Consider the following 24,218-nt stretch of genomic DNA (forward strand, 5'->3'; position numbering starts at 1 on the left):
TTTTTCCTCTTTCTATTATAACATGTCAGGTTTTTTTTTTAAGCCTTCCTCGGAAGTATAGGCTGTTGGCTACAGCCAAGGCTGGGGATTTTGACTGGGGTGTGCCAGTGACCTTGCTGGGACTTAAACCCACGGGTTTATGGCTCAAGGGCCTTGCCCCTCTGCTCAGGGTCAGCCTGATGCTACATTTGGGGACAGGAAGGCATTTTACCCATAGTCAGATTGATGTGGACTGTGGAGGTTTTTGCCTTCTTCTGTAGTGCCTTCTTCCTTTTAATATCTTGAGCATATTTTAACAACCCCAGGAGCAGCAGGACCCTGGCTGCCATCCTGTCCCTTGCTTTACTGTGGCAGGTTAGGGTGCTGTGCTTTGTGGTTGTCTGGCAGGGTCATCTGGGGTTGCCAGTGTAATTTTAGTAATAGGTGAAACAAAGATTTTCTTGGGATGGTTTGGATAAGGATGATCCTATCTCAGGTAGAGGGCTGGACTAGATGACCTCTAGAGGTCTCTTCCAGCCCCATTTGCCACAACTCTTGATTGCAGACTTTTTTTTTTAAATAAACCTCTACATAGCTACAGCATCCTGGTCAGACTGCTTTCCTTTGCACACTGCATATCATTTAAAACCTTGTACCCATGTTGTTCCTTTTTCATGCAGATATCTTAATAATTAAGTGACTGCATTTGTTCCTTTTCTTATTCAGTGTTTTAGGCACAAATGATTTGCCAACCTAAAAAATGGTCTTTGTTTTCTTTTCTTTTTTTCTTGTGTTAATTTGAAAACCCATCCCTGGGGAAGGGTATATGGAAATGAACACTGTTCTTTGAGAGTAGAACAATAGATACCAGTTGGTGATCCAGTTACATTCAGGAAACTCAGAGAGAAGAGTAGGCAGTGACTTTTTGTTCAGCATTTCCGGGCAAGCAAACAGTGCAGCTTTTCATCAGTGCCAAGAATTCTCACTGCTCAGCTTTTTTTTTTTTTTCTTTTCTCCCGTTATGCTTTGCCCTTTTTATACTCATTGCTCCTATTTAAGTGTATTTTGACATTCTGGTTTTATGAAATGAAGGTTTTTATCGCATCCAACCATTCATTACTTGATCTGATCAGCTGGAAGAAGAGCTAATTAGGGTTGTTGGTGGTGGTGGAGTAGGAGAAGGTATGTTTTTAAGTAAAGTCCAGGTCTCTGGCATATATATAATAAACCAGGGCTATCCAAGCGTGCCTGTGGGCCATATATATAGCCCCTGGACTCCCCAGTCTGGGCACTGCTTCCCCATTACCCTCCTGCTGCTGCTGCCAGAGCCCCTGGGTTCCCCTTCTGTCCTACAGCTGTTGTTTCCTGCCCCTCCGCAGTGCATGGCCTAAGTGGTATGTGGCCAGGGGCTGCACTCTGAAGTTGGACAATACAGGCAGTCCTTGGACTTATGACACAATTGGTTCCTGAAAACTGCGTCTTAAATTGAAATATTGTAACTCGGAACCAATTTTCCCATAGGAAACAATGATATAAATGGGGGATTGGTTCCTGAACCAAGACTTGATACCCTATTTTCACCAAAAATGACCCAGAATTTGATACTCAATCAATTAAAGATGAGTAATATAGCTATATTAATGTATTTGTATTGTAAATAGCAATCATATTGATTTGGAAGGACTTCTTTGAGGTGACTTTGCTGGACTTTTTGAAGGGCTCTTGGTTGGACTTTTTGGAGGGTTCTTGGCTGGAGTCGTCTCAGGAGTCTTGGCTGCAGGTTTTTCTGGAGTCTTGTCTGCTTTCTTAAAGAAAGTGTCCAAGGAAGTTTGGACAGAGGTTCTCCAGAGAGTTGGGCGATGCAGCAAACTTGTTCCCTGGCATGGCATCACATTGGATCAAGCATTGTAAAGTCAAAAATGATGTCAGAAAGTTGAAATAGGGTGTCAGTTTATAAACCTTGTAAGTGCAAAATGTTGTAACTTGAAATGTTGTAAGTTAAGGACTGCCTGTACTGTGATAAATGGTAGGGCCATAACATTCTTCTCTCAGATTGAGAGTTGAATGTGTGCATGCTTCCAGAACGTGATCATCCTTGCTTAGGAGAATATCTAATGTTTTAATTTTCAGTATAGGAATTAGGAACTTCCCTGTCTAGAGTGGATGTATAAATGTGGCTTCTCTGACTTCACTCCCTGTGTTAGTCATATAAAGTCATTTCTGAGGATGGGAGAGAGGCCCATAAAAACCGTGGGTGGATATCTACATTTGTAAATAAATACAAATCTTGTAAATTAAGACCTCAAGCCAGCACTCATTGTGTTACAAGAGATATGTGTTCATGGGGCTAATAGCCAAATGACCATATACCTTTGGCAAGTGATCAGTCTAGCACTCAAAGTTTTCAGTGGACAGTAGGGTAAGGGATCTTATTTGAGTGAGAGCCAAATCCCATCGTAATCTAGTAGTATTTTTTAGGTTCTCTCATCAGTCCTTTATATATGTGTAAGACTGTGCATCTAATGCTGACAAGGCCTCTGTTTGGGATACAAAAAAACCTAGGAGTGGTACAGTTTCCCTGTGACTGGAGGATCTTGTCCTGCCTATTGCTTGGCAGAACAGAGCCAAAGACAAGGAACTGCAAATGCAGGGACAAAAGTGACATCCATTGTCGTTCCCTTTCCTGCACACTGCAAGCTCTTGTGGTGATGAGGACAGCAGGCAAGCAGCTATGGTTACTAATTTGCCTGTGGTGAATTCTTTCCTTCTCTGGAATCTGCAACTTAACTCCAAAGCTATATTTCCATAGTATCAGTACATTCTTCTCCTCCAACAAAAATTTTTCTTTGTTTTTTCTTCTTTTCACCCCATCAGGAAAAACAAAACTATCCTTGGAATGGATGATTGTGAAACCGCAAAAGGAGACTGTCCTATCATTATGGCTCTGGCCTGTTTCCTCAAAAGAGGAAAGAAATTCATAGCTTGAGTGGAAAACCTATCCTGAAGTGTCTTTGTGCCAGAGTATTGTGTTTCAAATAGATGCTATAGCAGAACTTCTATTTGAAACACTATTTCTTGGTGTTGTCCACCTTCTAATTGTGTTAGCTCTAGTAAACTTTCATGCTTATTAAAGTGAAGGATGCTTGTGTCATGTTAGAATGATAATACCTTTGCTATTTATAGTAAGCTGGTATTCCTCCTATTCTGACGCAATCAATGTTAGTACTACAGCAAGACTTTGTTTGGGAAGGGAGAGGGATAAAAAATACATTTATAGATTTTGCATTTATAAAGGAAAGCTTGAATGGCTAGAGCTTGAATGATATGAACACTTCACCAGGTGAGCCTTGTCACCTATATACAAGCAAAGCCAAACTGTGCTGGTCTGAATTCTATTTTTAAAGCTTTTTTGTATATGTCTAAAATGCACAAAGATCAGAGTGGAGGAAGGAAGGAATGTGGTCACTTTTATTTTTAGTTGAAAAGACAATTTGCTTTTGATAAGGATTATTTACAAAAGATAATATGTTCAGAGCATTAAAGCTGCAGGGTCAATGCCTTAGTTTTTTGTTTTGTTTTTTTTAAATTTGCCTCCTTGGATCTTTCCATTTAAAAAACAGAATCAGAAAAATTACCACGGAAACAAGATTATGCAGTTTTACCTGCAATGGTGCCAGACCCATGTGCTCAAAAAGTTAACTAGTGAAGTCCCAAAATCATGAGATTAAAATCAAGAAATTAAAAGCAAAATTGCTTCCTTATTTCTTGCTTTCTGAATGCTGAAGTTGTGTGTGTGTGTGTGTGTGTGTGTGTGTGTGTGCGCGTGTGTGTGTGTAAGAGAGTGATTTGCAACTAGAGTGCCATGGCACCCTCAGGTACTATGAGGTTCTTTTATGGGTGTTGTGGGGTTTTGTGTAAGACTAGCACTGGTAGGTATACAAACACCTACACGAGTCAGAAGATAAAAGCCATAGATTTCAAATAGGAATGCATAACATTAGAAACTTTTTGATGTGTTTTGGTCTTTCTGGCCACATCCAGATGAGCATGGCTGTGTGACATGTGGCGCTGCAGACATGTCTGCGGCTCCATGTACTGCATGTTCAGTTGTTCTTCGTGCTGCAAAGGGAGCAGCGTGGAGGGTTTTTTTTCACTCCTGGATATCTAGGGATCAAAAAACCCCACGGAAAATAATGTGGAGTAGTGGACATGGTGGCTGTGTGTGCTGCCCAAGCCAGAGCCTGGCTGGCCAGAGCTGTGCTCTACTGCTAACCAGGTTCCACACAGCAGGACGATGGCTGCTGCAGCCCCAGGAGGCCCCCAGATCTCAAGTAATGCTGCCTCCCTTACCCCACCTGGGATAACTTGCTGTGCACCAGAACGTGGGTGGCACAGGTATTCCCCAGGGACAACTAGCAGTGGCACAAGGTGGGTGCACTGGTTGTCAGTGGGGTACCAAACATCCATGCATGTGGACGTTGCCTCTGAGTTCTTTGCAACAGAATCATTCTGTTACTTTCCATAGTCAAAAAACAAGTGTTTTCTAAGAGCTGGGATTTTCTGAGGGGTGTCTTGAGTCTAAAAAGGTGAAGTGCCACTGATATAAAGAATGAAACGTACATGTTTTTTGTTAAGTGAAAGCTAAGATTTTCTGCTAATTACAAGGTTCCAACTGCCGAGGTTTGCGATAAAATGATGAGAACTGGCTACACTGCGTGTGATTTGGACCAAACGGTGTAAAGTTGCTGGGATATGAAGTGGATAAGTCGAGGCTAGGTACCTTTGTTCTTTTTCACTTGTGAACAGTACCATGTCCTTTTAATTAGCATTTGCCTTCAGTTTGTACATGCATTTTTGCCATACGATTCTCAATAGAAGCCATACACATTAATGGACAGTCTTTTAGCTGCCTGTTCTTTATCATACTGTTCTGATAGAAGTCTCCCATGATTGAGAGCTCCTAGTTTATTAAGTGTGATGCAGGGGAACATTGAATAAGCATTGATTCTATCCTTGCTTGTATACCCTTCACATGGTGAAGTATCTATGTATCTTGCATAATTATGGTTTGGATATTCTTCTTGGGTACTGGGCCTTTAATGCAGTGGTTGTGCATAAAATAGAAAGGGATCACTGCTTTCACAGCACTTGGGAAGACCTCCTTTAACTGGAAACTCACCCTGTTAATCCTCTGTCTTGGGCTGATGATAACATGTGCAGCTATAATTACCTAAGCCACCTTAATTCTTTGTCTAATTCTGTTCTGTGCATTCACGTGAAACTGCTAAGGGACAAAAAAGTCTAAGGAATTTGCTGCGCAGAAAAAAAATTCTCACTTAGAAATGTTTCAACTCTAAGCCAAAGATACTTTACATAGCTGTGAAGGGCTGAATTAGGTAGGTGAGAGCTGGTACTAAAGGGCTACCCTTTTTGGATTAAACTCGATCCAAATCTGTTTGAAAAGTGTGGGAACAAGTCATTCAATGTTTCTGTGCTCCTGTCTGCTTATGTGTATATGAAAGCAAGATTTGGAAGTGTTTAGAAACATGTAAGCTAAGCTTGCCTGTTTGGCTTGGTGGCTGTTACAACATTCCACTAATATTTAATAGAATATGTTTTGCACAACGTGTTTTTATGATTCATGTCTTTCCAAGTGGGTAGCTTTGTTCAGGTGGAGGCACCAGTTTTCCTCTGCTTTTGATAAATAGGGAAATTGGTTAGAAATGACTTAGGCCTCTAAATAGTTTATTGCACAGAACTCCTTTATTAATTATACAGGTTCTGTATAAAATGGATTTCAGTGGGAGTGGAAAGCTGATGATGAGTGATTTAGCCAGCCCTGAAATAGAAACACCCTTACTGTCTTCTAGGAGCACTGATGGATTAGCAACAGCTCTGTGCTGTTATGGGCATAATGCTATTATTTACTCCAGACAAAAAAGTGGGAGTAGGTGAAGTTATAATTAAGCAGACATAATACTAATACATTTTTAAAGAAGACCTGTCAAATAACAGGTTTTTATATTTGCTTCACTTCAGAGTCACCTCAACAATATTGTTTGCTAGGAAGCTGCTTCTTTTTCTTTTTATAATATATTTTTGAAGTGATTAAAGAATTGCTTGGACCCTGGAATCTCCACAGGCTTTTGTATACCTAGCAGCAGTGAATACCAGCTTCCTTCCAGAGTGGGCTTGCTTTTAAATCAAATAAATTTAAATCATGATTTAAATTGCTGGTCAGGAAGCCTTGATTTAATCATTGTTTTCTATAAAAAGTGCATGTTCTTGTTGTTCGATATCCTTTATTCATTTGACTTCTTGAAACCTTGCATCAGGTCCAGCCCCCTTCCCAAGGGGCAGGAAGTCAGCTAGGGTCAAAGGATCCCAACAAGATAAACGTCCAAATGTTTCTTAAAAGTGTCCGGAGTAGGTGCTTGTACCACCTCTGGGGGGAGTCTATTCCAGGCTTTGGTGGCTCGGACAGTGAAGAAGTTTTTCTTTGTCTAACCTAAAATGGCTTTGCAGGAGTTTGTGTCTGTTGGTCCTTGTCTTCCCTTGGGGTGCTCTGGTGAACAAGCATTCCCCCAGATCCTGATGCACACCCCTTATGTACTTATAGGCTGCCACCAGGTCACCCCTGAGCCTACATTTCTCCAAGCTAAAGAGTCCCATGGTTCTCTGCCTCTCTTCATAAGGCTGTCTCTCTTGCCTTCTTATCATGCATGTGACTCTCAAGCTTCTCCACATCCTTTCTGAATTGTGGAGCCCAGAATTGGATGCAGTACTCCAGCTGCAGCTTCACCAAAGCCAAGTACAGTGGGAAGATGACACTGGGTCTTCCTTGAGATGCATAAGTGGATGCAAGCAGTTTTAATCGCTTTGCCAACGGTGATATCGCATTGGTGGCTTATGTTCATTTTGTAGCCAATCATCACCCCCAAGTCTCTTTTGGCCATGGTGCTAGCAAGTGTAGCACTGCTGATCCTGTAAGTGTGATTCGAATTTTTTTCCCCCCAAGATGGAGCACCTTGCATTTCTCTGTATTGAATGCCATCAGGTTTTCATCCACCCATGTTGCAAACCTATCAGGCTTGGCCTGGATCACCAGCATATCCTCCAGTGTGGACACTCTTCCCCATGGTTTGGTGTCATCAGTGAACTTCGCCAGTCCACTTCTGACACCAGAGTCCAGATCATTTATAAAAACATTGAAGAGTACAGATCCGAGAATGGAGCCTTGGGGGACACCACTGGTCACTGAGTGCCATGTTGATTTGGTTCTGTCAACTGTCACTTTGTGGGTCCAACCTCGGAGCCAGTTCCCCAGCCATCAGACTGTAGGGTAGCCGAGGCCACAGTTCCCCACTTTTTACATGAGGACATCATGGGACACCAGGTCGAAGGCTCTCTTAAAGTCCAAATATATGATATCAATCTCTTTCCCTTTATCCAGGTGGTACATCACTGGGTCATCAGAGATGTGGGGTTTCCATAAAATTTTGAATTGGAAAATTTTCTGGAAATTTTTCCAGTGCCCTAAATACAGCATGATCTGATTTAGCATGTTGAGTTGATTGACTTATATTTAGTAAACAAAACTAAAAAAGTACCCCATGTTAATTTTAAGTCCCAAAGCTACAAGTATTTGAACTGAAATATTTGATTAGGAAAAAAATTAAATACAGCACACTTAGTGTAGTTTAAATGTTACAGTCAAATCAATACAAAGCTTTATGTGGAAAGAAATTATTTTTATTGGAATACTTGTAAAGACAATACACAATAGCATGTATTTCCCTTACATTGTTTGTTTAGATTTAAGGAAAAAAACAAAGGCATTGAAAACTGTTGACACACTAATTTTAGCACACCCAAAGAACTGTGCATGATATGCCATGGTTGTCCACTCATCCGCTTCAACAGAATTTAACTCTCTTTCACTGAGGTCAGTAGCTTACAGAGGGTAGTAAGCCTGAATCAGCAAGCTACTACCAGTTCCCCTCTCAGCCTTCTTTTCTTCAGGCTGAAGAGTCCCAGATCCCTCAGCCTTTCCTCATATGGCTTGCCATGTAAGACTCTGATCATATGGGTGGCTCTTCTTTGGACTCTTTCAAGCTTGTCCATGTCCTTGTTAAAGTGTGGTGCCCAGAACTGGACACAGTACTCCAGTTGTGGTCTCACCAGTGCTGAGTAGAGCCAAAGAATCACCTTCTTGGTTTTGCTGGAGATGCATCGATTGATGCATGCCAGAGTTCTGTTTGCCCTACTGGCTACAGCATCGCACTGCTGGCTCGTTCATACTGTGGTCTATTATTACCCCCAGGTCCCTTTCATTCATGGTGCTAGTCAGTTTGGTGCTTGTAGGTGTGTTGGGGGTTGCTTGTCCCGAGGTGGAGCACTTTACATTTCTTGATGTTGAACTTCATCAGATTCTGATCCACTCAACTACTTGCCTGTATCTGTAGCCTGCCTTCAAGCATGACCACACTTCCCCATAACTTGGTGTTGTCCATGAACTTAGCCAGTGAGCTCTTCACCCCCACATCCAAATCATTAATAAAGATGTTGAAAAGTACTGGACCAAGTACCGACCTCTGGGGGACACTGCTGCCCACTTCTTTCCAGGATGACACAGATCTTATTTAGCCAAGAGGCCATCCTAGCCCTTCTGTTACCTTTTCTCTGCATGGGAATGGATTTCCTTTCTGCTTCCAAGATCGTGTCCTTAAGGAACAACTGTTCTTTGTGCACACCTTTAGCCTTTACTCCCTGGTTCCGCAGCACTTGCCCTACCAATGACCTAAGCTAGTTGAAATTTGCATTTTTGAAGTCCAAGACTTCAATCCTGCTATCAGATTTGTCTGCTTTATGTTGGACAGTGAACATGATGGTTTAATAATTGTGATCACTCAGACTTCCCTCTATATTTAAGTCAGTCACCAGGTTGTCTCCTTTGGCCAGGACTAAATCTAGCAGAGCATCATCTCTAATTGAACCATGCACCTCCTGAGTCAGGAAGAGCTGCTTGACACAGGTCAGGAAGGATCTTGACTGATCCAGCTTGGCTGAGTGTTCCTCTCAGGAGATGTCTGGATAATTAAAATCACCCATGACAACCATATCACGTGCATGTGTGGCCTCAGTCAATTCTTGGGTGAATTCCAGATAGTTTCTCCCCCTGGTTTGGTAGTCTGTAGTATATACCTATAGTTAGGTCTCTCTTGCTGCACCCCCCCAACCCCTTGAGCACTGAAGAAAAGATGACCTGGGCCCCCAACCCCTTGAGCCAAGCCCCCAGAGCCCTGTAGTCACTCATGACTTGGTCTGGATTACTTCAGGCTATGTCATTAGTTCCCACATGGATGAGGAGCATGGGGTTGTAATAGATAATTAATTTTATGAAACAATGAATTTTTAGAAATGGAAAATTTCCCATGGAAAAATAAAGCACTGGAAAATTTTCCAGCCCACATTTCTGCTGGTCATAGAAGGAAATGAGATTGTTCAGGCAAGACCTGCCCACAACAAACTCACGCTGGCTGTTCCTCAGAACGTTGCCTTCTGTTAGCCTGTCGAATGTTCCCTTTGATAATTTTTTCTGAGATCTTTCCAGGGATTGAGGTCAAACTGATTGGCTTGTAGTTCCCCAGAAACTCCTTCCTTCCTCTCACGAAGGTAGGCACCACACTGGCCCTCTTCCAATCTTCAGGTACCTTGTCCAAGTGCCACAAGTTCTCAAATATCCTTGCCAGTATCTCTCACCTCCATATACTGCTGTTAATAAGGGTGTTATCTTTGGAGACAACAAACTCTCCCTATGCCTGAAGAAGGACATTTGTGCCTGAAAATTTGCAAAGAACAATTTTTCCAACTGTTTAGTTGGTTTAATACAATATATTGCACCTACCCAAAGAACCTTGTCTGCCTACGATTTCGGTCCTGTCCAAAGGCACGCTAGCGACCCATGCTGTGCCAGGCTGGGTTGGATTGGGTTGGGTCAGGCCCATTCTCCCCGCACAGACTATGGGTCAGGCAGTGCTGCAGTGGGCATGGCACAGCTAGCACCGCAGGGGGTGGTGGGAGGCATGCTGCAGCCCCTCCTCAAATCTGCCCCCACACCTCCCTGCCATGCCCCACACACCTTACATCTCCCCACACCCATCTACAACCCCCCACGCAGAAACCACACAGCCTTTCTCGTCCCAGTCCCTGCTTATCTAGGACACTGCCCGGGGCTGGGTCACACCACAGCCTTGCCCTGCTTGTTTGCTCCACATGCTAAGGGCATGTGCTGGGGCAACAGAAGCACCACAGAGGCGCTCTGGCCAGATACTAGAGTGCTTCTCTGAAGGGACATGGTCCAGGACAGCAGTATATGGAGGTGAGAAATAACAGACCTGATTCACCTACCTATCAGCCCTGCTGTCTCTCTGTAAGTTTGTGTACACACAGTCAAGCCCTTACCTTTGCCCTGCTTTTTTCTGCAGGTGTTTTGTTTTGTATTTTTGATACCTGTAAATCCAGGTATCAAATTTAGAGCCTGCACTGCAAATATGTAGTGCGGGGAACATTTTTTCATTCTCAGCATACCCCTTGCTGCATCTCAAACTGGTTTGAGACACTGCAACAGACAAGTGAGTGCTCTTCTGGACACTCCCATTGTCTCAGATAGTATGTAATTAGAAATTATAATCCTTATTCCATGATGATATCTTTGATCTTTAAAATATCTTAAAACTATCTTTATATAAGTTTTATTTTTTAAAAAATGCATTTTAACAAAAAATAAATAAAATTATGATCAAATCAAGACAATCTAATTTAAATAAAAAATCTGTTTAAATTTTTTTTTAAATGTAGTTGATTTTTATCCACCTGCTTTCTTTTATACCCCTTCTGTTCCTTCAGCAAGATGTTCTGCCATCACTGTACATCTACCTTTGGTTTATTAAAGGGCTATTGTTAAGCACCTTTGGGTCCATGCAGATTTCCAAAAGTGTGAAAACCACTGTTAAAGAATGAAGTAGCTTTTTCTTGCAATTTAGCCACCACTACCATCTAATGTTATTAGCTTAAAATAAACTTGGAATTAACAAACAGAATAATTGTAGGGAACTGATGAACTGCTCTACTGCCTGAGGAGACATCCTACATGTGAGGTTTTAAGCAGAACACTGAAGGGAGTTAGATTTGAGATAATGAGAAGTTTGTTTCAGATGTAATATCCTAGAACACAGGATGGCTACCTGTTGTATGGGAACCCACAATTAACTTGAGTGAATGCACTCTTGGACATAATATGCTTTGTTGATGGCCTTGATGAAAAAGCATGTTCTACAACAGGTACCGTGGAGGAAAGGATTGGCAGTTGATGAACAAACTTTGGAGAAGCATTCATTACTAAGGACTGAAATTGTGATTTTGCAGAAAACACGAAATCCAGCATTGCCCACAGAAGCAGGCAATGTCTGCTAAATGTGCAAAAAAACCCCCCAAACCCCCCCAACAAAAACCAAAACCAAAAAACTTACTGAAAATAAAATGCTGGCTCCCCAGAGAGAGCTAACAGTCCTCATGGCACTGCATCATGGCCATGCAGCCTGCCAGGGGAGAAAGGGGTGAGGGGGCTCCTGGCACATAGGAGAGCCCAAGATGACTGCCACCCCCACTGCTCGTCACTAATTGGCTTAGAGGGCTTCCTGTTGTGTGGCCCCGTGCCTCTCCACAAATCGGTGGTGAGGGGCAGGGCTGTATTATGAACAGCCTTCTCAGCCAGTCAGCGGCAAGTAGTGGGGCTGTATGATGGACAGCTTTTGCAGCCAGTCAGCGGCTAGGGATGGGGCTACCAGGACTCTACCTAATAAAGTGATTTGTTGAGTTTTACCTCTGCGATCTACTGCAGAAGAGACTTGTGCTGGTAATAAATCATATTTGTTCCAATACAGACATGGGCAGAAAGTTAGGGACACTTGGTTCATTCAGACCACATCAACCCTGGTGGAAGAAACACGCCACAGAGAGAAATCTACATGCAAATATATGGAAAGAAGAGAGACTTGATCCTTGTAGGATGTTTGTGATGTGATTCAAGGGAGATGATGAAAAGCTTTTATTAAATCTTAAATGAATATTTGCTGGAGCTGCTCCTTGTGTTCCTGCTGAAAACAACTGAAGCCTAAACAGCATTTGGGAATAGCACTTGGGGGCTCAGACCTGTAGTTAGATGCTTACACAAACCCTAGTTGAAGTCACTGGGATGCAGGCAGGCCCTGGGAGTTCATTTCAATGGAGGTCACTTGTAAAACATCTGGCCTTATCTATATGAAAGGGAATTGAACTTTTCTTCCAGGATCTAGTATACCAGGGGTCGGCAACCCCCAGCATGTATGCCATTAGTGGCATGTAGAGACATTTTTCCTGGCACCCCGGGAGGCATGGAAAGAAATTTTTAAATTTTTTTTTTTTTAAGTTGCTGCTCCGGGCTGTCCTGTGCAGCCACAAGTCCCAGCACCGGAGCAGGCACTGGGGCGGAGCCAGAAGAATGCAGGCAGGGGCACTGTCTGTTCTACTGCCTCTGCCCCTCGCTTCCAGGCTGCACCCTCCAGCCCAGCTAGTCCCTGGAGGGAGCTGTGGATGGACAGGGCTGGGGCAGGTGCTGTGCAGGGTTGCTGCCCTGGAGGTTTTCAGCAGACCACAGAGCCCTGAGTCCAGGCAGGCAGACACCCTGTTGCACCAGGGGCAGTACTGGGGTGCTGAGTGCTGGGGCTGGGCAGTCAGAGCAGGTTCTGGGTGGCATGGGGGGGAGGTGCTGCGGGCAAGCCAGCCTTGTCAGGTCCTTAGGAAGGCAGGGGCTGGGCAGGAAGTGGGGGCGGCCCTAGGGCTTTGCAGGTTCAAGTGTGGTGGGTGGGCAGGCAGGGGTGCCCAGACATGCCTGTGGTGGGGCCTGGCCTGGGCTGCGTAGCTCTGCAGGCGTGGGCCACAGCCATCCTGTGCACATGGGGATGCTGCCTGGGTGGGGCAGGATGCTGGGCTGGGGGGGCTTCCCTCTCTGGGATCGGGCTCTCTGCACACTGGGCACAGTACAGGCAGGGCAGAGCCATCCCCGGTGCAAGGGCTTGGCTGTGGGAGCCCCCTGGAGCCTGGGAACAGCCACCATGGCTACCCCCACCCTGCCCAAGGCCCAGCCTTGCCCACCTGCAGCTCCCCTCAAGGGGCCAGGGCTGGGGTAGGCACTGCATGGAGCCGCTGTGCTGGCAGACTCAGTCCTGAGCGCTGGCTGCAGCAGTTATTCCCAGAGCCCAGGGAACAACTTGTGTCTGCAGCTCCCACTCGCAATGTAACTGGCACACACAGAGACCAAACAGGGAGCCCCCTGAGCCTGGTGTCCTGTCCAGGCAGGCAGCAGGGTGGCTGCGCCCCTTCCCTGCAGAGCTGTGTGAGCTGACTGGGCCCTACCTCTGGTACTGCTGGGCCTGAGCCTATAGAGCCCTGGGGCAACCCCTGCTCCCCACCTAACACCAGCTCTCCTCTGGCTGCAGCCTTCCCAAGGGCCTGACCAGGACACCCTACCCGCAGTGACTCCACTGGTGCCTGCTGCTCCTTGCTTCTCTCTCCCTCTCTTCCCCCTCTCATCACAACATGCTTAACAAGAATAACAAATCACTAGTACAAAGGCAGTACATGAAGTTTCATTTATTGTCATGAGGTTTTGAATATTTAGAAAGCCTGGTATTTTCTGTAGAAAAAGCAAAAAAGCAAAAAAAGCAACATTTATGATTATTAACGGTATTAAATATGCATTGCATCCTACCATGTTTCCTCCCTGCCCCCATTTTGTTTTTGTGGCATGCTGGCACTCTGGCACCTTACAAGGTAGACATTGTGGTTTTTTTGGTACTTTGGCCAAAAAACGTTGCCTACCCCTGTAGTATACATACAGTGTAGATTTTCCTATCAAAGGTTGGACGTAGGTGTTCTTGTCTGTGGGTTAAAATCCTGAAGTGAAGTCTTTATACACACCATCTCTGACACTACCACCTTTGCTTCCCCATGTAGAAAAATAGCTCAACTTTGGTTTTCTTCTGCATCTGACACCTGTACAAACAAGCAAAACAGGATTTACTAGAGGCCTTTAAAAATGTCCCTTCTAAACAAACTATTCCTGAAGCTGGTAGCTTTTCTGCCCTGTGGATGCACCAAAATCTACTCATCCTGTATAATGTTGTTATTGAATAATTTTTTCTACAGCCTCTTGCTCTCATGTGATGGAGTCTGTCATCTGCCAGACTGAAATGATAGCTAGGATTGGCTGGCAGGGTGAGCAGGTGGAAGGATGAAAGGGTGTCAGAGTGAGTGCATGCATGTCTCTTCTCATCCTAGGAGGCAAATAGAATTACTTCCATGCCCTATTAACCTTTCCTGGTCTGGATTGCAGTTTCTGGATGTTGGAGCACAGATGGTGGCTTAGTGGGTGGCAGCAATTGCTGTGGCTGTTGTTGCTGCTGCTGCCACTTGACAGAGTAGGATTTATAGATATTTTAGCAACCTTGTGAGGAATGGGTGGGGTGGGGTGGGGTGGGGAGCCTGCAATCTTCTCTTCTGCGACTAAATAAGCCCAGTTTCCTCAGCCTCTCCTGAGAAGTCATGTGCCCTATTTCCGTTGCCCCCTGCTGGAGTATCTCCAGTTTGTCCACCTCCTTTCTTTAGTGGGGGTCCAAAAGTGGACACAGTACTCCAGATGTAGCCTCACTGGTGCTGAATAAAGGGGAAGTTATATCACACCCACTGCTTTCTTCCCATTCACAGAGCCTGTTATCATCAGGGATCCTGGTTTTCCATTTCTCATGAAAAAACAGAGAAAACCACGGATTTCCCCTTTTTATCAGAGAAAACTTGGATTTCTCCTTTTAGCAGAGAAACTTGTGGATTCTCGGCTTTTGCAAAGAGCTCTGCAGGCTGGTTGAGCTCCAGCCTGCAAGAGCTGTTTGCAAACAGGGTGGGAAACCCCCAGTCCTGCTTGGAGGGGGAGGGGGAAGGGCAGGGCCTGAGGCTCTCAGTCAGCCACAGCTTCGCTCAGCTCAGCTTCACTCTTCGCTCCTGGAGCCTGAGGTAAGTGGGACTTGCAGGGGGCTGGGGGTCCCTCTAGCAGGGCTGGGGGTTGCAGGTCATGGCTGGGGGGAGCCAGGAGGTGGCCCCACCTCTGAGCAGGCAGAACAGTGAGGGAGCCAACTCCATGATGCTTCTGCTGCAGCTGCCTGCTGTTGGGGGCAGGGAGCCGCAGACTTGGGTCACTGGTCCCATAGCCCTGGCAGCTGGGGGCTCCCTCTGGCAGGGCTGGGGGGCAGGGGCTGTGGGTAGAGGCAAGAGGCATGAGTAGGGTGGGAGGCTGTTGTAAGGGCAGTGGGGATACCAACAGGGCTGGGAGGGCTTTGGGGGCAAGTGAGGGGCACCAGCAGGGCTGGGGGATAATTGGAGGGTGGGTGAGGGGCACCAGCAGGGCTAGGGAGGATTGCAGGGGGCTTTTAATTTTAATAATGGATTTTGGCAGTTTTATCAGAGAATTTGGGATTTTGTCAGAATTTGGGATTTTTTTTATCAGAGAAAAGCAGGCTCCCTGCTTATAATAGAAGGAAATCAGGCGGTCAGGTATAACTTGCATAGCTGTGAACAGATAACAGTGAAAACACATACTGGGCACATCTACATGAGATGTATACTGCAGTGTTGCCTAATTAGCTCTGCCATAAAGTCTCAGTGTCTAAGTTTGCAGTGCTATTCAGCCACAGTAAATTATAAACATCACTGTAGGTTAGAACTTGTAAATGTAAGTATTATCTGACATTATTTAGTGCACTGCAGTGAACATTTAGATGCTGAAAGGGTTGCCTGGGACATGAGGGTGCTTCAGTGGCTAGTCCCCCCATTGAATCACCCTCGTGCCCCAGACAGCCCCTCTGCAATACATTGATCTGGGTCGGAGCAGCCCTGGGCTGGCAGGCTGACCCCAGGGCTCTCTGCCAGCTGGGACGGCTCTGACCCAGTTTGACATGTTTTGGCCTGGGTGCATATGTAAATGGGGTGCCCAGGAGCAATAAACTGTCATGCAAGCTGTGCCGGAGTTTATTTGGTCAAATTAATTTCACATGTAGATGCATCCACCATGTGTAAACTGATGCTGTACTGTCTTCCTGGGTCTACAGATTTCCCAGTCAGCTGTCAGTGCCTGAAAGATACGAACTTCCGCTCTTATCTCTATGTGAACCTTAACTCTGAAACGTAGATGACACATTAGCATTAGCTGTTTTGTTGCTGGGAATTTCAACACAAGCCCCGGAAGATTTGGACTGTAGGGAAGAAGAGCCAAAAGGAACAGAGATGAAAACAAACATAAACTGACCCTGAATCAGATGATAAAGCCTAAAGAATCAGTGGAGTGATTGGGGGGGCAGGAAGGGGTGAAAAAGGCCTTGACTGCCACATTAGCTCTTGAAAATTATTCTTTTTCTTCTTTCCTTGTTAACCGTTTCCTAGAGAAAGGAGTCAGTTAATAAAAGATTAAATTCATTTATTAAATTATTCCAAAATTCATACTGTGACAGCAGTAAGGAATTCAAAGATGCACTTTCTCATTGCGGTTGTTGTTGCCCTCTTGAGGCCTGATCCAATGCTACTGAAGTTGGTGGAAGTTTTTTTGTTTGTTTGTTTTTAATTGTTTTGTTTTTGGATTTATTTATTTTATTTTGTTTCAGGCCCTTTTGCTGAATCATCACTTATTGAATTGGGGCAAAAAGGGGAGTTAAGTCATTTAGAATTATGAGAGAGAGAATGCAGTCACAGAAAGTTATACAGAAAGTAAATGTTAATTGAAATGTGAGCAAGTGCCTCACTGGCATATGTATTCTGACCAAGTATTTAATTTATCACTGTAAAGCTCAGATATGGATTTTTAATATGTTTTTGCTTTCTGAATTTTACACTTACTGCAAGTGCACTGCAGATATCAGCAGTTGGATAGAAATAAATGAACACATTAATCCCTGCAGCCTTTGTAAAGAAATGTATGAATGGACTAGCCTCAACTTGAATGCAGTGGTGGGCTCATGTTCAGTTCTTGCCTCCAACTAGAGAACTTGATATTTTAAAATAGTAATGGGAGCTGAGTTCATCCAGCATATGAGTGGTGTTAGATTATCTCTAAGATCTTGGTGTATAATAACCTGTGAGTTACATGGACATGCATGAAGGGAAGAGGTATTTTGGGCAGCCTGATCTGCCTGGAGATCTCCAGCATTTGCCATGTGTTGTGCTCATGCTCCAAAAGCAGCTCCATAGCAGCATGATTTATTAGGCATAGATGACATGCTCTGATGAATAGCTTAACTGTTGTGTTTCCTGAAGGGACCTGGTAGTTTTTCACTGAGTAAAGCATGTTGCCCTATTTTGAGTCAAGAGTTTACAGTGTGGTGCAATGGAAGTAAAGGCATAGGATTCAGGATCTCCTCAATTTGGGAAAACTGGGGATATGGGAAGGATGCTGTGCTTTGTGTTCTTAGGGAAATATTCATTCATGTGAGCCACCGAGGAATTTGGGTGACGCAGAGAACATATAAACCATCTATTCTGTCTTCAAGTTATTTCTGATGTGTCACACTTTAAAAAAGGAGGCTTGTAGTCTTAAGGCAATTGTGGCTTGTGCATTGGCATATGCACAATTGCTTGCATGGTGACTCTAACTCTGGTCCTTTGGTCTTTCCCATTGGTGCACTTTTGTGTTTAAAAGGCTTTGTGCACAGACCTGGGCATCTAACTTTTAAAAATCTAGGGTTTTTAATCAAAAGCCTATGGAAGGTAGTCAGTGGAAGCTCATTGACTTCAACTGGCTTTTGAGCGGGCTGTTAGCACTGGAGTTCTTCACATGTAAGGCAGTTTTCAGCTGGTTCTCAATTATAAAGGACAGACTACAAAAAAGGGCAACCAGAATGGTTTATTTTGTTTTTTGGCTTTTGTGCAAACAGGCAAGAAAAACTGTCTAGACCAGTGGTTCTCAACCTTTTTTTGTAAAGATTGATTGCCAGTCCCAGCCCACAGCCCCCTGGCCCTGTCAGTGTTCGTTACTCCTGACCCACAGTCCTCTGGCCCTGCTGGTGCCTCTCACTCCCAACCTGCAGCCCCCCTGCCCTCCCAGCCCTGTTGGAGGTGGGGGGGCCCAGCTGTCCCAGTCCTGCTCGGGCCGCAGCGCAGCAGCTATGGCTTAGGTGGGTGATAAGAGTGAGTCTGGCCCTGGCACAGGCTGGGCGGAGGAGGAGAAGAGGCCTGTGGCACCCCCCTGACCTGGGCTGGGGTTTCTGTGCTGAGCCAGGCAACCTGGTCACAGCCCCACCAGACCCCTGAGTAGTGTCTCCTGACTGTCCCATCCCTGTGAGTACAGGCACTGGTCCTGGTGCCACCGGCCCAGCCTTGCAGCTCCCTGCTGCCCCCGAAGGACTGCCTCCTCCCCTTTCCCCTGCTGGAGGGGTAGGTACCTCCCCCTGCTTCCCCTGACCTGCCACAGCCTCTGTGCCCTTTTCCCAGTGCTGGCAGCACCTGCCCTTGCTTCACGCACCTGCCCCTCCACCCCACACCCACCCTGGGCAGTCCCCAAGCTCTGGACCTCCATCCCCCGCTCCCTATACACTTACTTTGCAACCAGCTGCTGAAGCTGTGCCCATGTTCCTGCTGCCTGGCTGCATGCCAACCACATGTGTGCACACACAGACTCATGTGCTTCTGTTGCCTCCAGTTGCCCCAAGCAGCCCCTTGGAGGCTGGAATGCTGCCAAGGGGAAACCCATGATTTCCCACATTTTTCTGGGACTTGCTCACAGCCCTTTCAGATATTCTTGTGACCCGCTTTTTGGTCGCGATACACGGATTGAGAAACACTGGTGTAGACCAGGGCCTTTCAACCCCTGGCTGTAGGGGTCCTCATAGGTCTGAAATTTTGGCAGTAAGGGTGCCTTGCTGCTCCCCTGGGGCCAAGTTTCAGGACCTGTGAGGAGCCCCATGCCCTGCATGCTAGATTGGGCCTTCAGAACCAATAACAGTGTCACACAGGGCCAGTTGGGGCCCATTCCCAGTACGTGGGGCTAGCAGAGGTGGGTATCAGGCTTGATTCAGGCCATGAATCTGACCTGCACCACTCATCTGTTCTCTGATCCAAAAGGTTGAGCGCCACTGGCTTGAACTCCTACCAGATTAGCAATATGCATACAGCAATGTGGGCTAAAAATGGGCTGAAAGAGTAAATGGTTTGGTGGGGCTAGGCTGGATCTGAAGGAGTCTAGGGAGAATTCCTTTGAATGGCATTATTTCTAGTGTGGTGACACAGGTGAAATGAGTATCATATGCAAAGCAACAGCCCCAGGCACAGTAGCAAGGTAGTAATAATGTCCTTTGGAAGCAGCATTAACATGCAATGAAGTGTATTACAGTTACTGTCATTGGCAGGTGGTGGTATGATTTACTTGCCACCACTTCATGAGAAGAATGCACTCTGAAGGTGGTTAATGAAAATGCAGACAATATAGACAAAAATTCGAAGGGAAGTTACTCAGATAGCAGAGACCTGCCAAGGTGGTACAAGAAAATAAACTCACATTGTTTTTAAGAGCATAACACAAATTATGTGGCTAAGGTAGTAGTTACCAACCAGTTGATTGTGACTGACTGGTCAGTTGCGGAGCCTCTGAAAGTTGGTACCAGTTCGGGGGGGTGCTGAGCACAGGCGGAGGAAGCTGTCACTGTGTGCTGGGCTCTGAGCGCTGAGCCCTGATGCAACTGGTCTAGGAGTGGCTGGATGCCACATGTGTCCTGCCGCTGGGCAGACATTGTGCCTCTTCTGGGGCAGCTGCGGCGGGGCTTGGCACTCAGAGCCCAGCATGTAGTAGCAGCTGCCTCCTCCCCATGCACAAACTGGGGGCGGGGCACGTGCACCCTGGGTCTCTGCCGGGGCTTGCAAAGGTTTCAGGAATCCCTATTAATTTAGAGACAAAGGTTTTTTTGTAGGGCTGTCAATCTGGGTTAATATGCATGATTAATGCAAATACCAGTTAACATACTAATTTTTTAATGCATATATTGCACACGTAGTTTTGGAGCCTGCACCCAGGCTGCCCTGCAGTGCCTCTCCACTGCCGTCACCGGGCTGCCTTGTGGCAACTCTGCACTGCCAGCGCTGTCCTGCAGGGCAGCCCGGTGATGGCGGTGGAGAGGCACTGCAGAGCAGCCTGGGTGCCGGCTCCAAAACAACGTGTGCGATATATGCATTAAAAAATTAGGATGTTAACTGGTATTTGCATTAATCATGCATATTAACCCAGATTGACAGCCCTACAAAAAAAACCTTTGTCTCTAAATTAATAGGGATTCCTGAAACCTTTGGCCAAAAGGAACTTGGTTAATAAGAGAGGATTTTAGTGGATGGGGTTCACTTTGCAGCTCCCCTAGATGCATAGGAATAGTACAGTCCTAATGATGTATTTTCTTGGTTTTTCTTGTCAGGGAACTGCTCCTCTAACTCTGTGCCCCCATTATTTCTGCTCCAGCCTGTCTCTGTTTAAAGCACTTAGGTTGGAATAGTTTTATATGATGGAATCTATAGAAGTGCTTTGGCTGACTGCTCTCCAGCACCCATTTCTTTGTAGGAACTGGAAATATTTCTGAATAAAAGAAAAGCTAACTGCCAAATAGTGTGAACTTTAAGGCAGCAATTGTTCCCTTTGCAAAGTGTAGTTAAAGCTTTCTAGGGGGATTGCTTTAGGTTTTTCTTGAAAGCTGGCATGAAACATACTCTGCATTCCTGGTGGAAGAAAGGCCTGCTTCTGAAAACCTGAATTATGAGGAATGGGTCTTCTTTTAGTTGGTGAAATATGTGTACCAGCTGAAGTCAAGAAGATAGAGGCTGCTAAGATGTGCATTACTGTTTTTAATTGATTGACAGAAGCTGACATTTTTAAAGTTAAACCTAATATTATCTGTACAGTCCAGGTCTCTTAACTTTTTCAACCTGGAAAAAGACATTACTTTTACTTGGCTAAGGGAGTTTCCAGCTTCTTGCAACTCAATAGCAGGGGATATGTGGAAAACATCCTAGTCAGGCTTAGAGAAGCAATGAGATTTGATGTATTCTGAAGGTGTAAATGGCAGATAACATCCAGCCCCTTGGTAACTCCACACATAAATGCAGGACTACACTTGGGCTTTCTTCCTGAGTAGCAATAAGAAGTACAGGCAGGGCTTTAAGTCCTATATTTAATTTCTATTGATTTCAAGACAATTTGAGTACCTGCTTAAAGGCAAGCATCTGTTGAGGCATTTATTTGTCCTGGATAGAGATGCTTTTCAGAAAAAAGGCCTCTCTATTTGGGGAGAGCTGTGAGGACACCAGGGTTGAATGAAAGCTGCAAGATTGATACAAGTGGCGTGACTATGCCAGGCAGTCTATCACTGGAATAGAATCGTACCTTCCACTTGCCTTTTGCTTCATCTTCCTGATTGGCAACTGTGACATTCTAGAGTCAATTAAGAATTTATTTAGCCATTGGCTGGAGAATTGGAGAAGAAATCGGATTGACTTTGGAAGCTGATCATTTTGTTCCTCCTTTTGCAGCTTTTTCCATTACGTCTCCAGGCTTTCATGAGCGTCAGCCAAAAGAGAGTTGCCCTGCGGAGTTCAGTGTAAACTGATCCTAGAAAGATGAGTGGAGCTATCTTTTCACTGAGAAGCTGCCAGAGAGCTTTATATAGCTTGCTGCTGCCTCTCGCTCTACATGGGGTAGTAGAAAAATCGAGAGTTTTCCCGGTGTTCCATTTTAGGAACAATCTAATTTCAGTGCTTCTGCCATTACTTTGCTTATCCTAGTGACCAGGAAATTTCCTTTGTAACAGTAGCCCATTATAATGGAGTTGTAGACTAAAGTACTGCTCCTTAATCTTTACAGCATTTGGCTGTAGAAAATGAATGCCAGTGGCCATGATGTTGCAGGCTGTTATCTTTCTCAATTTCCTGAAGACATGGTTAGGCTGGTGAGCACTTGGATAGCACTGACTTTTTTTGAGCCTTATGGGTTTTCCTTGGAAGTGGCCATGTTGATTTTGTTGATATTTTTTTTCCCTCTGAGTCACACGTGTTGATTTCCCCACCTGTTGCTCTGGAGTCCTGTGTTGGTGAATGCGACATCTTACAGATAAAATATACAACATGAGTTCTGCATCATGTTGGCAACTTAACATACAGTAGTGCCTCTGGCAAGAATAAATTCAGCCAATTGTAGTCCCTCTCCTGTACCAAAAATGTCTTCCGTGATTTTGAGAAGATTTAATCTTCATTTCCACTCCAAAAAATCAAAAGAGAAAACCCCCCAAAACCTTTTGCTCTGTAAATGCATTAGTGTAGAAGACTTAATACATCCCAGTCTTAGTCTTAAGTAATCCTCCAAAAAATATACAGATAATTCAGCATTTTTTTGGGAGTCAGGGAAAGGTGTGCTATATAAACAAAGGTTATTTTATTAGCTCTGTGTTGGCAGATAGAACTGGAAAAATTTGCTAATGAAGAAATTTGAGTAACTATACTTTTGTAAAATTCCTCTGTCTTACCATTTTAAAGTAAATGCATTCTAGAGAATTGCGTTCTGGCTAAACTCCTTACCAAGAAGCCATTGATAAGGAAAACCCAGAGTTTATTAGCAGGTTGAGCTTAATACAGTAAAAGTGTAGATTTTCAAGACATCCCGTATTTCACAAGAGCTGGAACTTCAGGCTGCTAGTAATTGGATCTTGGCAGAGTTTTGAATGTAGTGTACCTGGTTTAATTGACACAATATCTACTGATAACCAGGATCCTGGTTTTCTCTGATTTAAAAATGCCAAATTCTCTGATTAAAGATTCCAGAATTCTCTGATTAAAACTCCCAAAATCTGCATTTTTCCGCATTTAAAATGAACCATCTTGGAAGCCTGCCAGTGCCTCAATCATTATAATAAAATAAATTCTAAATACCACTAAATTCTAAAAATATTTTGCCATTTGATTATTTGATTTTGTTTTTTTATTGTGGAAAATCAGAGCTCACCCTACCCCCTTCACTCACCTGCCCTCCCCCCCATCCTTCATTGTCCTCCTCTCTCTTTTGTGGCACTGAGCAGCCCTGATATGCTGGTGCCCTGCCCCTGCCCAGGCTGTTGCCCCTCACTCCCAAGCCACAGACCTCCCACCCCTGCTGTTGCCTCTCACTCCCAATCCGCAGCCTCTTGGCCCTGCTGGTGCCCCTCACTCCTGACCCACAGCCCCCCTCCATCCCTGTGAGGGCCCCTCACTTCTGACCTGCAGCCCCCTGCCATCCCCAGCCCTGCTGGAAGGGGCTTTCAGCTGCCAGGGCTATGGGACCCAGCAATTGCATGCTGCCTGCTTTTGGCTCTGTGGGCACCAGCTGCAGGTAGCCAGCAGCGCCCCAGCCCTGGCTGCTGCATATGGGAAGTGGCAGCTATAGTGCCTGGAGCAGAGCATGCCCCACCTCCCAGTGGGCAGCATGGCCAGAGTGGAGGCGAGCAGAGCCCATGGGAGGAGGGAAGGGGTGGAGACAGGCTGTATCCATGGTAGGGCACAGGGCTCCTCACCTTGCCCTCCTCTGGGAGCCTCCGCAGCACAGTGGGCAGGACTGGGTGCTGGAGGGCAGAGTAGAGTGGCGAGACTCAGTGCCACTGCTGCTGCAAGCCCTGTGCCAGTCACACCACTATGGCGAGGTGCCCTCTGCCTGCCTGGCAGCAGTGGTGCAGAGTTGTGCCCCTCTGTTGTTGTGGGGTGTGCAGAGGGTGCCTCACCTTGGCCGCATGGCTGGCGTTCAACTTCCAGTGGTGGTGGCGGCAGCACTGAGACTCCCTGCCCTGCTCCGCCCTTCCACACCAGGTCCCACCCACTGGGCTGTAGCCTGTGGAGGTCCCTGGGGAGAGGGCAGCAGGGAGGGGATCCTGGAGCTCCACAGCAGGGAGCCCGTACCCTTTCCTGCCCTGCGCACAAATCTTGAGGAGTGCCTGCTTTTTCATGCCCCCCTGTCCAGGAGTGTGTGCAGCGGCAGGGAATTGTCCCCAAGGTGAGCTGCCCGTGGCTGTGTCCCATTCCCCCATCTAAGCCCTGTAGCTGCACATTCCCACCTGGACTCCAGGCACTGTCTTGGCAGGGCAACAGCCCCAGCCCCAGCCCCA

The 24,218-nt window shown here is 45.7% G+C and overlaps 1 protein-coding gene and 1 long non-coding RNA gene across 3 annotated transcripts in view; one reads left to right on the forward strand and one right to left on the reverse strand.

The window, feature by feature from the left end:
* Positions 1 to 24,218, forward strand: part of SLC4A4 (solute carrier family 4 member 4) — a 270,292-nt gene that overhangs the window by 40,630 nt on the left and 205,444 nt on the right. The gene's annotated exons all lie outside the window — the stretch shown is intronic.
* The window catches only part of LOC109309492, a 25,418-nt gene continuing 14,858 nt past the window's right edge, over positions 13,659 to 24,218 (reverse strand). Inside the window, exon 3 of the long non-coding RNA XR_002100929.1 lies at positions 13,659 to 14,073. This is a non-coding gene — a long non-coding RNA (uncharacterized LOC109309492). The remainder of the gene's footprint in view (positions 14,074 to 24,218) is intronic.

The sequence above is a fragment of the Crocodylus porosus genome, unplaced genomic scaffold, assembly GCF_001723895.1.
Source record: "Crocodylus porosus isolate Cpor-Errol unplaced genomic scaffold, CroPor_comp1, whole genome shotgun sequence".
Classification (NCBI taxonomy): Eukaryota; Metazoa; Chordata; order Crocodylia; family Crocodylidae; genus Crocodylus; species Crocodylus porosus.